The sequence below is a fragment of the Microtus ochrogaster genome, chromosome 18 (genome assembly GCF_000317375.1).
Source record: "Microtus ochrogaster isolate Prairie Vole_2 chromosome 18, MicOch1.0, whole genome shotgun sequence".
NCBI lineage: Eukaryota > Metazoa > Chordata > Mammalia > Rodentia > Cricetidae > Microtus > Microtus ochrogaster.
The window spans coordinates 43,248,307-43,261,663 of record NC_022020.1 but is presented as its reverse complement, the minus strand read 5'-3'; the positions used below and the strand labels follow the sequence as shown (position 1 = coordinate 43,261,663).

At 42.6% G+C, this 13,357-nt stretch overlaps 1 protein-coding gene and 1 pseudogene across 1 annotated transcript in view; both read left to right on the top strand.

Annotated features, from left to right (window-relative positions):
- Positions 1-272: 272 nt before the first annotated feature.
- March3 (membrane associated ring-CH-type finger 3) overlaps positions 273-13,357 on the top strand; it is a 150,716-nt gene continuing 137,631 nt past the window's right edge. The window contains exon 1 of the mRNA XM_005356123.2: positions 273-457. The gene's annotated coding sequence lies outside the window, so the exon portion shown is untranslated. The remainder of the gene's footprint in view (positions 458-13,357) is intronic.
- LOC101992128 lies at positions 10,424-10,904 on the top strand (annotated as a pseudogene).

Here is a 13,357-nt window from a genome sequence, read left to right as displayed (position 1 = left end):
TCGGGTCGCCAGAGCGTCTCCCGGCCAACGCTCGGCCGTAAACGATAGGACAGTGACCGAGGGGCGGGACCACGCTGTAGGCACCACCCATGGCCTCCAAGAGTCCTGCTTTCCCGACGATTGGCTATGGACAACGCCAGTCAGATGCTAGTGGACGCCCCGCCTTACGGGGGCTGGCCCGAGGAAGACCACGCCCCACGGCCCCGCCCCCCAGGCGCCTAGTCAGCGCAGCGCGGCGTTCCGCCTCATTCGCTGAGCGGGTCCGTGAATTGTCAGCGCGCTCAGGGCGACTGCTGAGCCGGACGGCCGCCGGGCTTGCGGCGATCCCCGTCAGGTGCCCCACTAGCTCCAATGAGCCCAGGTCTTGCGGGGCGCAAGCAGCAGGCGGTTCGGGGAAACTTGGGATTGAGGATCTGCAGCAGGGGCGTGGATTTGGCGTCTGCACTGGGCCAGGAGGGTGAGTGGCCGCGTCGTGCAAGCCGCTCCTCGGCGCCGCTTTGCCAGCGAGCAGGGGACGGCGTCGGTGCTAATGGGTGGGAGCGTGGCGACCGTGGGAGGGCTGGGCAAGGCAGGGGACACTTACTCGATGCCAGCGTCCCGGCTTCCGAACTTCTGGTTTTCAAAGCATCCCAACTCGGCCCGGGACGCGACTGTGCGTCGGCACCGACTTGGCGTTGGTGGCAGTCACCCTTAGGTCCCGGGCGCGCCCCTGCCCCTCTGCGGCGGCGACACGGCGCTCGGGGACGCCTGGGTGAGCGCACAGCAGTTCCTAGATGGCTGCGACTGGTTTCTAAACATTAACCGGCGCCCGAGCGGGCGTGCGCTGCGAGCGCCGGTCGCGTTCCAAGTGAGAATTGGAAGGACCCTCTGGGGACCTCAGCAGGCCCCTTCCGTACTCTGCAGATCCGAAGAAATTGATAGCCTTACTGAACGTTAAAGTTTGGGAAGTGATTGCTGCCTGTCGACCCTTAACTGGGCGCCCCTCTTCCTGGGGTGCGCAGACCTCCACATCCACAACAAGGTGTGTCTGAGGAACTTGGTTGGGACCAGAGGCTAAGGCCAGGCTGAGAGTCTGCCAGCCTGGTTTGATGGTGTTTGTTTAAGCACCTGGGTGTTGAAGTGTTGAAGTTGTGACAGGAACTGACAACAGAGGATTCAAGGTTGAACCTGACACTTCGTTTGTGATTAAGCCTGCGTTGCTTTTTTTTTTTCTTCTTCTTCTTCTTCTTCCTTACCTCTCTTGTGGTAAAAGCTGCTTGTTTTTCTGAGGGCAGTTGCATAGATAGCGCTTATATTCTGTATGGACTAAATAGAATTCATGGCAGTGTTGTCTTGTTATTCTTATTTGATATGCTTGAGAGCTTATTAAGAGTACTAGAGAGAGATGGATCAGGAGGAGTTGGGAGCAGTTCGGTATTTTAAAATATATAAAACGTTGATATATGTAGTAGATGTGAGGGTACATTTACACATATCAGAGCGTCTGTATATGTGTGTGTGTGTGTGTGTGTGTGTGTGTGTGTGTGTGCAGGATTGATAGGGGAATGAGGTAGAAATAAATGAAGTATTAACTCAGCTTTGAACTTCCCCTGGATTACGGAGATGAACCCTCTTAGCTAGGAGGTATGTGATCGTGTGTGTGTGTGTGTGTGTGTGTGTGTGTGTGTGTGTGTGTGTGTGTAAGCATGTCAGCATCTGTCTGGTCTGTCTGGGTCAGTATGTGTCCATGAACTTTACAAGCACTCAGTTCAATGCTACTCAGTGCAGATTCCACGTTCCTGTTTTACAGCCCAGCAGCGGCCACCAGCCCATCTGTTAAAACATAGCATGTACCCTTCAGCCAGAGTACCGGGGTGGATCGTGGGTAGGGGGCAACCCTTAGCAAAACAGCAAGGTACAAACAAAGCCTCCCTCCTGACTTCTATTTTCGTCCATTATTTGGCCTGGACTTGCAGTTTTATTGAGGGAGATGAAGGGAGTGCTGTCTCTAGAAGGGGGCGACTGGCTTTTCTGAGATAGTTGTAGCCGTAATTTGAGGAGGGGGAATTACAAGAGGGAAAAAAATAATTCCCTAAGAAGAAATGTGGTTGTCATGTCGCCAGTAAGGCTGGTTTACAGTCTTGCAGGGACATGTATATCACAAACTATTTTCTTTTGCTTCAGAGAATGCACTGAAAATAAATTGTTTTGAACACACACACATACACACACGCAAACATGCTCACACACACTTTAATAGAAGTAAATAGAACTTTATTGCCAATGTGGAAGTCCAGATTGCCTTAGTAATTCCAATGAAGCATGCCTTCAGGAATTTATACGCTGGAAATAAGTTTAAATTTGGCCTTCTCACTAGTAACAATGGTTCGCAATTTGTAGTTTAAAAATAATAAAAAGGCTTTATCATAAAATTTCTGATGACTAAAAAGGTATGGGAGGAGTGTTATTACAACAGCTTAATAAGTTCCTGCAGGCAAGTGACTGATACTTTAAAAAGCTATAAATTCCTTTAATAGTATAGTTACTGTTAATGACAATAAAGTCAATACTTTCAAGAAGTATCGTTGATCTTTTTCACAATAATTTTATGTTCTTAATTACATTTTAATAGTGGTATTCATTATAAATTGAAGTGGTTTTAAGAACTCAACACAAGAAGTATTTTCATTTTTATGGTACATAAACATTTGGGAGAAAATATGTAAATCCCTAATATGTATGTCTAAATTTGTGAAGGGCTATACAGAACCTCCTAACTTCATATGAATCAGCCAAATGAACTGAGTGGCTTCTTAGAAATTCAGTTCTTGTCCAGGAATTCAGTTCCGGGGCCCAGGGTAGCTTAGGAATCTGCATTTCCAAGCACTCAAGGCAAGTTCTGGTATAAGGGACCTCTAGAACATATTTCAAGAAATAGAGGAATTGTGTTTATGATATAAGATAATAATTGATTATTCATAAATTTGGCATTTGCTGGCCTTATGAAATTGTTAGTTTATTAACTCTCTCCTCAACTATGGGACTCTTTTGTCTTGAGCCTGTCATCTTCAATCATTCCTATTCCAAACTGGCCCCAGTGTTAAGGAAGTCTTCCTGGAGAAGCAAAATAATTTAATTCCTCTCCTCGGCCTTGGTTCTCATCCACTCTCTGCTTCTGTACTTGTGATTCTGGGAGGCCCTGGGATGATTTGGCCAGTCCTAATACACGTTGTTGACCATTTGATTCTGGGATAATTTGACCAGTCCTAATACATGTTGTTGACCGTTTGATTCTGGGATGCTCTGGGATGATTTGACCAGTCCTAATACATGTTGTTGACCGTTTGATTCTGGGATGCTCTGGGATGATTTGGCCAGTCCTAATCACGTTGCTGACCGTTTGATTCTGAGATGCTCTGGGATGATTTCGGCAGTCCTAATACACGTTATCGATCATTTCCCCTGAAGGATGAAAGGGGAGGCCTATCATTATCTCTTGGTGATAGGACGAAAGCGTACATATAGTCAGGGATGGTACAGACTTAACCAAACTCAAGTGTTTCCTTGGCAGACTATAGTGACTTGGATGACCAGTCATGAGCTCCACTTGTCACGATACTCGTGTTCTGAAAGTTACCACTGTCCCATGAATTGGGTAAAATTTCTCATCACCACAGAGTGGGTTGAAGTTTGATTGCTACCTGCATTCTTACTGAAATCAGTGTTAGTTTTTATTATAAATTATTACCAATTAGTTTTTGTTAATTTACCTTCTGATCCCAGTGTGTGTGTTCTGTGTTCTGTTCTTCTATTTCATACTGATAAAATTCTTCACATTAGACTCTTAGGTAAGATTTGAAGAGAATGGATCTCTATCAGAAGTTGCCCTCTCTACTGTTCAAGTTTAAAAAAAAAAGACGTTGGAGGTCAGAAATGTTGAGAATATTTACTTCCTAGATGAGAAAAGGATATAGATAGATTGAGACACTGAAATTATTTAGTTCCAGACTATTGGATTATCACAGAAACCTTTACAGAGCCATTTCTGTATAGGGGAACACTTGGCATTTGATAGGTCACTCAATCTTTGGAGGACAATGATTTTTTTTCCCACTTAGTGACAGATGAGCAAACAGCAGCCACAAAAGGATAATACTTGGATTCTGTCTTTCATGTTTGAAGATAATACCCATAAGTGAGATGTTGGCCTAATACTGTGAGCTGCCTTTGTTTAGTTTGTCACAATGCTTTTTTATTTATTTTAACAATTGTCTTTACATTTTTCCTTTTATTGGATTTATAAAGTCAGCCAGCACATATGATAATTGTTTGGGTGACCCTGAGCTTAAGTAGTCAACCTTGACGTGGAGAGACTAATGTCTGCTAAAGGTCACGGAGCACAACTGGGGACAAAGCCTACATGAGGAATTCTTTGGACTTGCATTTTAGCCTTGCACTGTTTTTGTCTGTTGTCATGTTACACTAATACTGTTTTTACACTAACAAAATTATTACTTATATTCCGTTTTCCCAGGTTCCACATGAGTCGATGGATTTAGAGTGGCTATAAAACCTGAGGTATACCACAGCCCCAGACACACAATGGCATTGACTTATGCCCATTTGGACAGACAGGCAGACAGAAAGAGAGGAAGGAAGGAAAGAAGGAAGGAAGGAAGGAAAGAAGGAAGGAAGGAAGGAAGGAAGGAAGGAAGGAAGGAAGGAAGGAAAAGGAAAGAGAAAGCAGGCAGCCACAGTAGAACGCTGCCTTTTTTTGGAACTGGGCCATAGGTCATTACAAGCTTCAATGCAACAATTCTTTTTTTTTTAACCATGGCTGCCTTTTGGCATCTAACTTTCATTTGATAAATTCTTTTCAAGTATTTGACTTTTTCCTTTACCCTTATTCCATAGTGAAATCATTTAAAAGAAAGAAAATGTTCACTTTTCAAGTGAATCTGTTCTCCTAACAGAGAAATTTTAACCATCTTCACTGTTCTCCCCAAATCCTCCTTTGAGTCCCTCTGTTTGCCAGTCTAGTGGTATTTTCTTGTAGAAAATAGTTACTGAGCTAGAAAAGTCTTAGTGTGGTGTTGGCTTTGTGGCTTCAGCAATGAGGAGAAAGGACCGAGTGGAGGATGATGCTGAAGTGATATTGATATGTGTTTCCTACTCGGTATCCCCGGCTTACAGCGTCTGTGTTATATTTAAGGTGCAGACGAACGGAGTGACAGATGCACTCATCTGTGTCCTCACAGACACCGCTACTACAAGCTGAAAACATGACCGCAGACAGCAGAGCCTGGGTTACACAAGGAAAACAAATGCTTAGCTCTGAAAAAGGAACTAGGCCGAGAGTGAAGGGTCGGGGGGGGGCGGGGGGGGGAGGGGACTGTGTGGGAAAGAAATACCTCTAGTGAAATGCCAGACAGAGTGGTGAGAAATTTATAGAAGTGGGGATGGTCTGGGGTTTCTTGCAGGCATCGATTCTGTTCCTTGTTGTCTTCACAACCCACTCACCCTGCTTGCTTTTAATAATTTATTGTAGTAGCAGGCCTTCCCCTGGTTTCTTCTTTTTATAACTTTTTTCCCTTCTCATCTCAAGGTCTAATCCGAGGCATATATAATAGTGTGGCTGGTCTCAAGTGCTCAGGAAAATCCATGATCAATACCCCTACATCATAAACCCCTGGCTGTTCTCATTCTGTTTTGCAATGTTTCCTTCCCTGTTATATTAACTTGGTATCTATGCTTTAAACAATATTTTATTAATCTTCGCACAATGAGACATCTGATCTTATTCTTCTTGGCTGGAAATGTCTTTCAAGTAATCTATCATCAGACCACCATTGATCTAATGATGTATTTATTGCACACTCTTGCAGCCCTGGCAAGAAACCCAGTATGGTTCTAAAAATTTGATTAAAAAGAAATCAAGTTTTTGCAAGGCGTAGCTATCCAATTATGTTAGGATATGCCAAGTATATTTTATGCTAAAACACACACATATTTCAAGTGAGCAGAATACACTCTTTTTGAAGGTTCTTAAAACTTTTGCTATGGAAATAAATAGAGCGAGAAGATGCCACATAATTGGAAAAATTATGAGTGTATACCCTAAAACTTTTCTTTTGAGACAAGGTCTCACTGTGGAGCTCTGACTGAACTGGAATGTTCTGTATAGACCAGCCTGGCCTCAAACTCAGAGATCTACCTGCTTCTGCCTCCCGAATATGAGGATTGCAACCATGTCTGGTTCTGAGATTCAATTTTTTTTATTTTAGTTTATGTGTATAAGTGTTCTGCCTGTGTGTGTGTGTGTGTGTGTGTGTGTGTGTGTGTGTGTGCGTGTGTGTGTGTGTGCGCACCACATGCTTGCCTCGTGCCCACTGAGGCCAGAAGAAGACATCAGATCCCCTGGAACTGGAAATACAGACAGTTGTGAGTCACCATTTGGTTGTTGGGAGTTAATCTGAGTCCTCTACAAGAGCAACAAGTTCTCTTCACCATTGATCCGTATCTCCAGTCCCCAAGATACAATATTTTTTAAAGATTTATTTATTATGTATAAGTTGTTGTCTGCACATATGTCTGCAGGCCAGAAGAGGGCACCAGATCTCATTACAGATGGTCGTGAGCCACCATGTGGTTGCTGGGAATTGAACTCAGGACCTCTGGAAGAGCAGCCAGTGCTCTTAACCACTAAGCCATCTCTCCAGCCCGATACAATATTTTTCTAAAGATTATGCCCTTGTATCCTAATATGGATAGATTTGTCTTTTTAATTGACAAAGCAAATATGGTAAGAAGTAGCTCCCAGTCTAGAAATCAAAATAAGCTAAACATAATTAACAAATGCGAATTGAGTACCTGTCATGGGCAGACATTATTTTTTCAAAAGAATTGTAGTTGACTATTAGCTCTTGTCTGCTTGGCTAGTTCAAAATTCATTTCAATCGTTGGCACTTTGGGGAAAGTTTTCTCTCCATGCCCCATTTGGACTCACACTCTCATCTTAACCTCCTGCATTCTCCCCTGCAGTCTGGAAGCCTGGACGTATTTAAAGTCAGCGACCTGTTTTTCATCCTATAATATCTCAAGAAAGCATTGTTAGAAATAGTGGCGAGCTGTGCTAGATGCTACGGAGAGCTACAGATGGAGGTTCTTGGGGCTCCAAGGGATCTACATAAAATCATCCATATAAAGCACAAGTGTCGCCGTTACTGAACCATAGAACCAGTGTCAGCACGTCATATAATATTTATCCATTCCTGCTCCACCATCAAAGCCCCTTTACTTCATTCCTGCCTTACCTCCTCCTCTTACTGCCTGCTGGTGTGACTCCCTCAAGGACGCCCCAGTTCTCTCCCTCTCAAGGCCATCTCCCATGACCCTTCTTGTTCTCACACTCCATGTTATATCCTGAAAGGCAGCTCCTCTTTCACATGTGGTGTTGCCTCACTCATGTCTTCGGAAGTCACTGATGGCTTGGTTCCCCTCTCTGTCCAGGGTAAATGGCCAGGTCGTATTGGTGGGGAGATGTAAGGGCCCTCTGAAGAGCAAGACCCTGTTGAGCCGAGAGGCGGCTGTCATCCAGTCACTGTGATAGGGAAGCTTTCAAAAATAATAATTGAAGTATATTTTTAGCTTAGAACTAAGTTTCAAAGTAGTTTCCATTTGTAAATTCCCTTTCTTTGAGGAAGTACCCTCAACATGGTCATTATAATTTAGTGGCTTAGGTAAGCTAGTGCCAGGAGTTCCGTTACTACAGTCATGTATAGATCATGCATTCAAGTAGCTTATAGTTCAATTGAATTAAACTTAACTTTCTGAAATAAAGCCATTAATACAGCTCTTTCATGTTGATCTCATGGGGCCTTAGAGAATTCAAGGGATCATGGACCAGAATTATCTTGTCTCATCTGAGAGATTGAGTCTCACTTAATTTATGTGCTTTCTTCTTGTATCTGCCAAGAAGACATGAGAAAGTTGAACAGTCTAAATCCAAAGGAATTTAAATATCTAAGGGCCACCAAGATGAGCAACGTGAGCTCAGATACTGGTTTGGGTGTACCGTCTGTACTGCTACGTACTACTACCTACTATGGTACTACGGTACTACACCGATAGTGCAGGGCCTGCTCTACAGGACCATCCGCGAGCCGGGCAAAGGGCCTGGAGATTTAAACATACATATACACAGAGACAGAGACCCAGGTCATCCTTGAAACAAGAATGCCCCCCTTTATTGTGTACTAGAGTGGCTTATATATGGATCCTTAACTGATAGCCATGCCCTAGCCAAACTCACCAGAAACCACTCCCCTGCCATCAGGAACTCCTCAGAGTAGCTACAAACGCAGGAAGAGTTCCTTGGACTTCCCACAGTGCGCAGGGAACCCCGATTGCTCTTCGGGCTGAGGAGGGAGGGGGACTTGATTGGAGGAGGGGAGGGAAATGGGAGGCGGTGGCGGGGAAGAGACGGAGATCTTTAATAAATAAATAAATTTAAAATATATATATATATAAAATAAAAAAAACGCAGGAAGAACAAGTTGCTTTGCTCAGAGCAGCTGCAAGCATAACAGGTTGTTTACAGGAAATTCAGGGTCTGGGTCCACAGCCCCCAACATTTGGGATCTTCTAAACCAGGAATATTTCTCTCAGCATATAGGAGGGCCTACATTTTCACCTTTGGATCTAGGTGCCTGGAAGACTTAAGGGGATCTCCAGATAAAGTGCAGAGGCCCAGTGGTACATTTAAGTTCACCTTCTTCCCTGCAACAGATAAGCATCCTCCCGGTGGTATTTTGCTTTGTAGTTTTTCAGGTTCTTTTCCTGTGTCTTAGATAGGAAATCTCTTCCTCTCCTCAAAGCTGTGAGGGATATGGCTGTAGAAGGGGTGGTCAGAGTATACAGTGGTAGGTGGTGGGGATGTCATGGTGAGGGATATGGGTGATGGGGTGGCTGTAGGAGGGGTGGTCAGGGTATACAATGGTAGGTGGTGGGGATATAACGGTGTTGGAGGTCTGGGAGGAGCAGGGTAGATAGAATCAAATACATTGTATACAATATGAAATTCTTGAAGAATATAGTCAAAGTATTATGTATTTTTAAAAGAAACTTACTCTTCTTCCACTTGGTGCACACGGCTCACAAACAAGATGTTCTTGGTCAGAAGGCTGCTGTCCCTTAAGCTTTTAGATGCCCCTAACTTCAACCTTTCTCCATAATTCAATCTCCATCCACCCTCTAGTATTTTCTTTCCTATGTATTATTTTCTGCTATTTTCAGGTAAAACTCTTACTTGATAAAAGCTCTTTCACAGCCAGTGTTACCAGTAATCTCTTCCCTGTGAGTAACTGTAATTATGATCATTCTCAAAGGACTTTGTGCGAGCATTCCATGCATTTTTCTGGTGGGATTTTGAATATTCTGAGAACCGTATACCGCTTACTTATAGAGCAATTTTCTTCCTACAACCTCAGTCTTCACCATCCCTACTTGTGCTGGTGACATTCCCCTTTATCTGTTGGATTTTTTTTTCCCTTAAAAAATATTGACAGTAACTTTCAATTTTCCTCATTTGTCTTACTTCATTTTTCTCTTTTTGGATGTTTCCGTTTGCTCGCCCTGATCTGCCTAGCTAGGTTGTATTGTTTCTAACCCATCCATCTATTTTCCTACGGCATCCCTGCCCCGGCCACATCTACACATTTAGAGACCATTCACACGTTGAATGAGTTTCCACCTTTGGGGCACATTAGTAATGAAGACATTAAGTGAGATTCTGATAGTGCTCCTTTCACAAGCTGACGCATCATTTAGTATTCCGGCCTTAATTGTGGTCTCTTAGCCAATTTTTACCCATTATGATGCTTATCCCATTTTCCAAGTAGTGTTTCTTAAATACTATATAAAAGTATAAAAATCTGCATTCCTTACATTTATGCTTGCCATTGTGTTTTAAATTTATAATTTTATAATTTTCTTGTAGGAAAATACATATTAGACTAAAATGGCTAATTTGGTTTCAAGCCATAGTGGCTTTGGCATATTGGGAAGCATTAGACAATATGCTGCCTCTTACTGTATTTCCAGTCCCTGTCATCAGCTCCCCCACACAGTATTCCTGTTCCAACCCCTCTGGCATATTATTATTTTGAAAAACAAATGAGTGTATTCCCTACCCCCACTATTTATTTCACTTCAAAAGAAGAAGAAGAAACTCCACATAGGTGGGAAAAGTAAACACTGTTCTTTGATGGTATCTTAGTTTCTTCAGGCTGCCATAGCAAAGTACCTGAGTTTGGGTGACTTATAAGCATATTGCTCACAGGTCTAGAGCTCGGGAATTCCAAGATCAAATAATATCATCTTTGGTGTCTGGTGTTGGCCTTCTTCCTCGTAGTTGGGGCCTTTTCACTGTAATCTCATAAAGAGGATGGATCTTGGTGAGAAGGGTCATTGGATCAGAGAGTTGACAGCAGTATTCCAGAAGAGGTTCGGCTTCCCTGAGAGTAGTGTAGAACTTTATGCAGAAAAGGTGGCCACAAGAGGTCTGTGTGCCATTGCTCAGGTAGTCTCTGCATTACAAACTCCAGGAGGGCTTGCTGGGCAAAGAGAGTGGGGCCCAGGGTTGCAAGGTTGTGGTGTCCATGAAGTTTGTGGATGGGCTGATGGTCCACAGTGGAGACCCTGTTAACTACTATGTTGATACTGTCATGCTCCACATTCTCCCCAGACAGGGTGTTCTGGGCATCAAAGTAAAGACCATGCTGCCCTGGGACCCAAGTGGTAAAATCAGCCCTAAGAAGCCTCCGTCTGATAATGCGAGCATTGTGGAACCAAAAGATGAGATCCTGCTCACCACCCCCATCTCAGAACAGAAGGGTAGGAAGCTAGAGCCACCTCCCATGCCCTAGCTAGTGGCTCCAACATAACAGGGTCTTGGCAGCTGCTCGGAGGTTGGATGTTGTCTTTGTCCTGTAAAAACATTTAATGAAATTTTACACAAAGGGAGAAAAAAAACCCAGCAAACTGTCAGATTTTCTTTTTTTCAGGCAAATCTGCCTTCTAACTTGAAATCCTAATCTTCTCTGGAGTGGTTTTTTCTCCCTAGTTAGTCCTCTGATCTAAGTAGAATATGAAGCAGTTTTTTGCTCCTTAACATCTGGCCTGTGGCTGAGATCTGCAATACCCTTGTATCATCTCTGTTGAAAATCTTATAATTGGATAAAGGCTTAGTTGGCAACCTTGTGGAACAAAAGATCCATGAAAACTATACTCCATTTATGTCTCAGGAGAACAAATGTTCCAGATAGGTGGGGAAACAAAAGTAAAACTTTTGAAACAGGTAGGGAATGCAACCAAGAGAGCATTTGGTACTGGCTACCCATGTGTTTGCCTGTATGGCGTCTCAGTGATGCCGAGGAAAATGCTGTATTACCCTGTGTTCTAAGATTCTTAAACCTTGTTGAACTAGAGTTAGAGTCCTAGCTTCTAACCCTGGACCTTCCCAGAGAAAGAGAAATGGGTAGGGTCTTTTTCCCTAGAAGATCATCTGCATCCAATTCAAACTGATATACATAGTAAAGAAATGTAAATCTTAAGTGAAAAATAGGGCATATAGCAAGAGCGGCTGATTAAGGGGTGCAATGGCATTCTCAAGGCAGGGTCCCTCTCATCTTCCCTATTCTTGTCATGGACCATTTCCTCCTAAGACTAGTTCTCTTTGTATTTCTGACTTGGTTGTAGCAGTTCAGATGTCACTTGCTAACATGACAACATCTAGAGCACAGAAAAATGGAACCACTGCCATTATTTCAAAGTTTCTTCTGAAGATAATGAGAACATTCCCTTGAAGTGGCTCACCTGCCCAGCCACCTGAGTCACTAGCCATGCATCAGTGCCCGAGGGGGAAGGGTGAGCACAATTGGCATTCTGTTAACAAGGAAGAGTAGGAAGGTATACAGGAATTGGGAGAGGTGGGGTACAGGATAGACACTGAAGCATATGTAAATGTCTACTGCATGTTATGACTTCGAACATTTCCTTGTCATGGCTGCGATGCGGTTGGTAGGTACCACTGATGCATAGAAGCAAGAAAGATACAATGCAAACTAATTAGGGACAGAGAAGTGAGCTAAGATCAATAATTATTCTGATTACAGCCACAATAAAACCTAATGAGTTTGAATGTACTAATTTATGTCTTCTTGTACTCAAGAGGTAGATGCTCTTTGATTAGTAAAAAAAAAAAATTTTAAATAATTTGCTTACTTCTCAATAATTCTCTCTGGTATATTTTGTACTATAGGTTTATATGAATGTAAACAATTGTATTAACTTGATATATCATTCTGCTAACAAGAATGATAATTATGGATATTTATAACTGGACATGATTTCTTATGCATGCTTTTGTAAAGTAAGAATTTAGCATCCAAGAGGACTTAGTAATTTGCTGAGGTCACACAAGTAATAAGTGGCTAAGCTAGGATTCAGACATGAGTTCACTTGCTCATGTCCCTCCCTACTCAACATGACTGTCTATTTTCTTGGAAGATAGTCCTAGGACTGTCACGGTCAGCAGAGCTTTAAATGATTGGACCCTGCCCATCTCCATGGCCTCATTATTTATCCCGTGGCCCTTGACCAATTTTCTAACCATATGGCTTTCTTATTGTTGGTGTAATAAGCCAGTCTCTTCCCCACCTGTGACCCTTCGCATTTGTGATTCCTTCTGCTTGGATCACACAGCCTTCGTTCCTATGGCTACATCCTTTCTAACCAGGCTTTGAAATAGCTCCTCTTTCTAACTATATCCAAGGACTAGCCCATCTATCTGTTTAGACGTCCTCCCCAGCCCTGACTGTTTCCTCCCCACTTTTGTTTGCTTTATGGTACTTGTAATAGTCTCATATAATTTACTCAGTTATCTAGTTTTTGATCTGTTGCCTTCCACCCATATTTTAAAATGAACAAGCAAACAAATGAATAAGTCCATTAATGATTGAGTGCTTACAAATCTTGATTTCTAGTAGCCCAGAATCAGCCTTTATCTCCCACCGTAAGGTAAATGCCACTTGTCATTTGAGTCTGAATATATCAAGCTCAGAATTTTTTCTTGTAAAAATTTAAAACTAATTAAATCTGTATGATTCTGTTCAAGGGAAAAAGAAACATACATCAAAGTTCTTTGGCAAAAAAATCCACTTACTATAGTTATATACATGTGAGTTTTAAGAAAGCCTAGTCCAAGAGGGGCATTTGAATAATAAATTCTGGATTTCTTATTTAGAATAGTTTATTGATACCAACACTTTTAATTTGGTTTCAACTGTTTAAGAAGGAAATTAATTATAAGACTGAATTT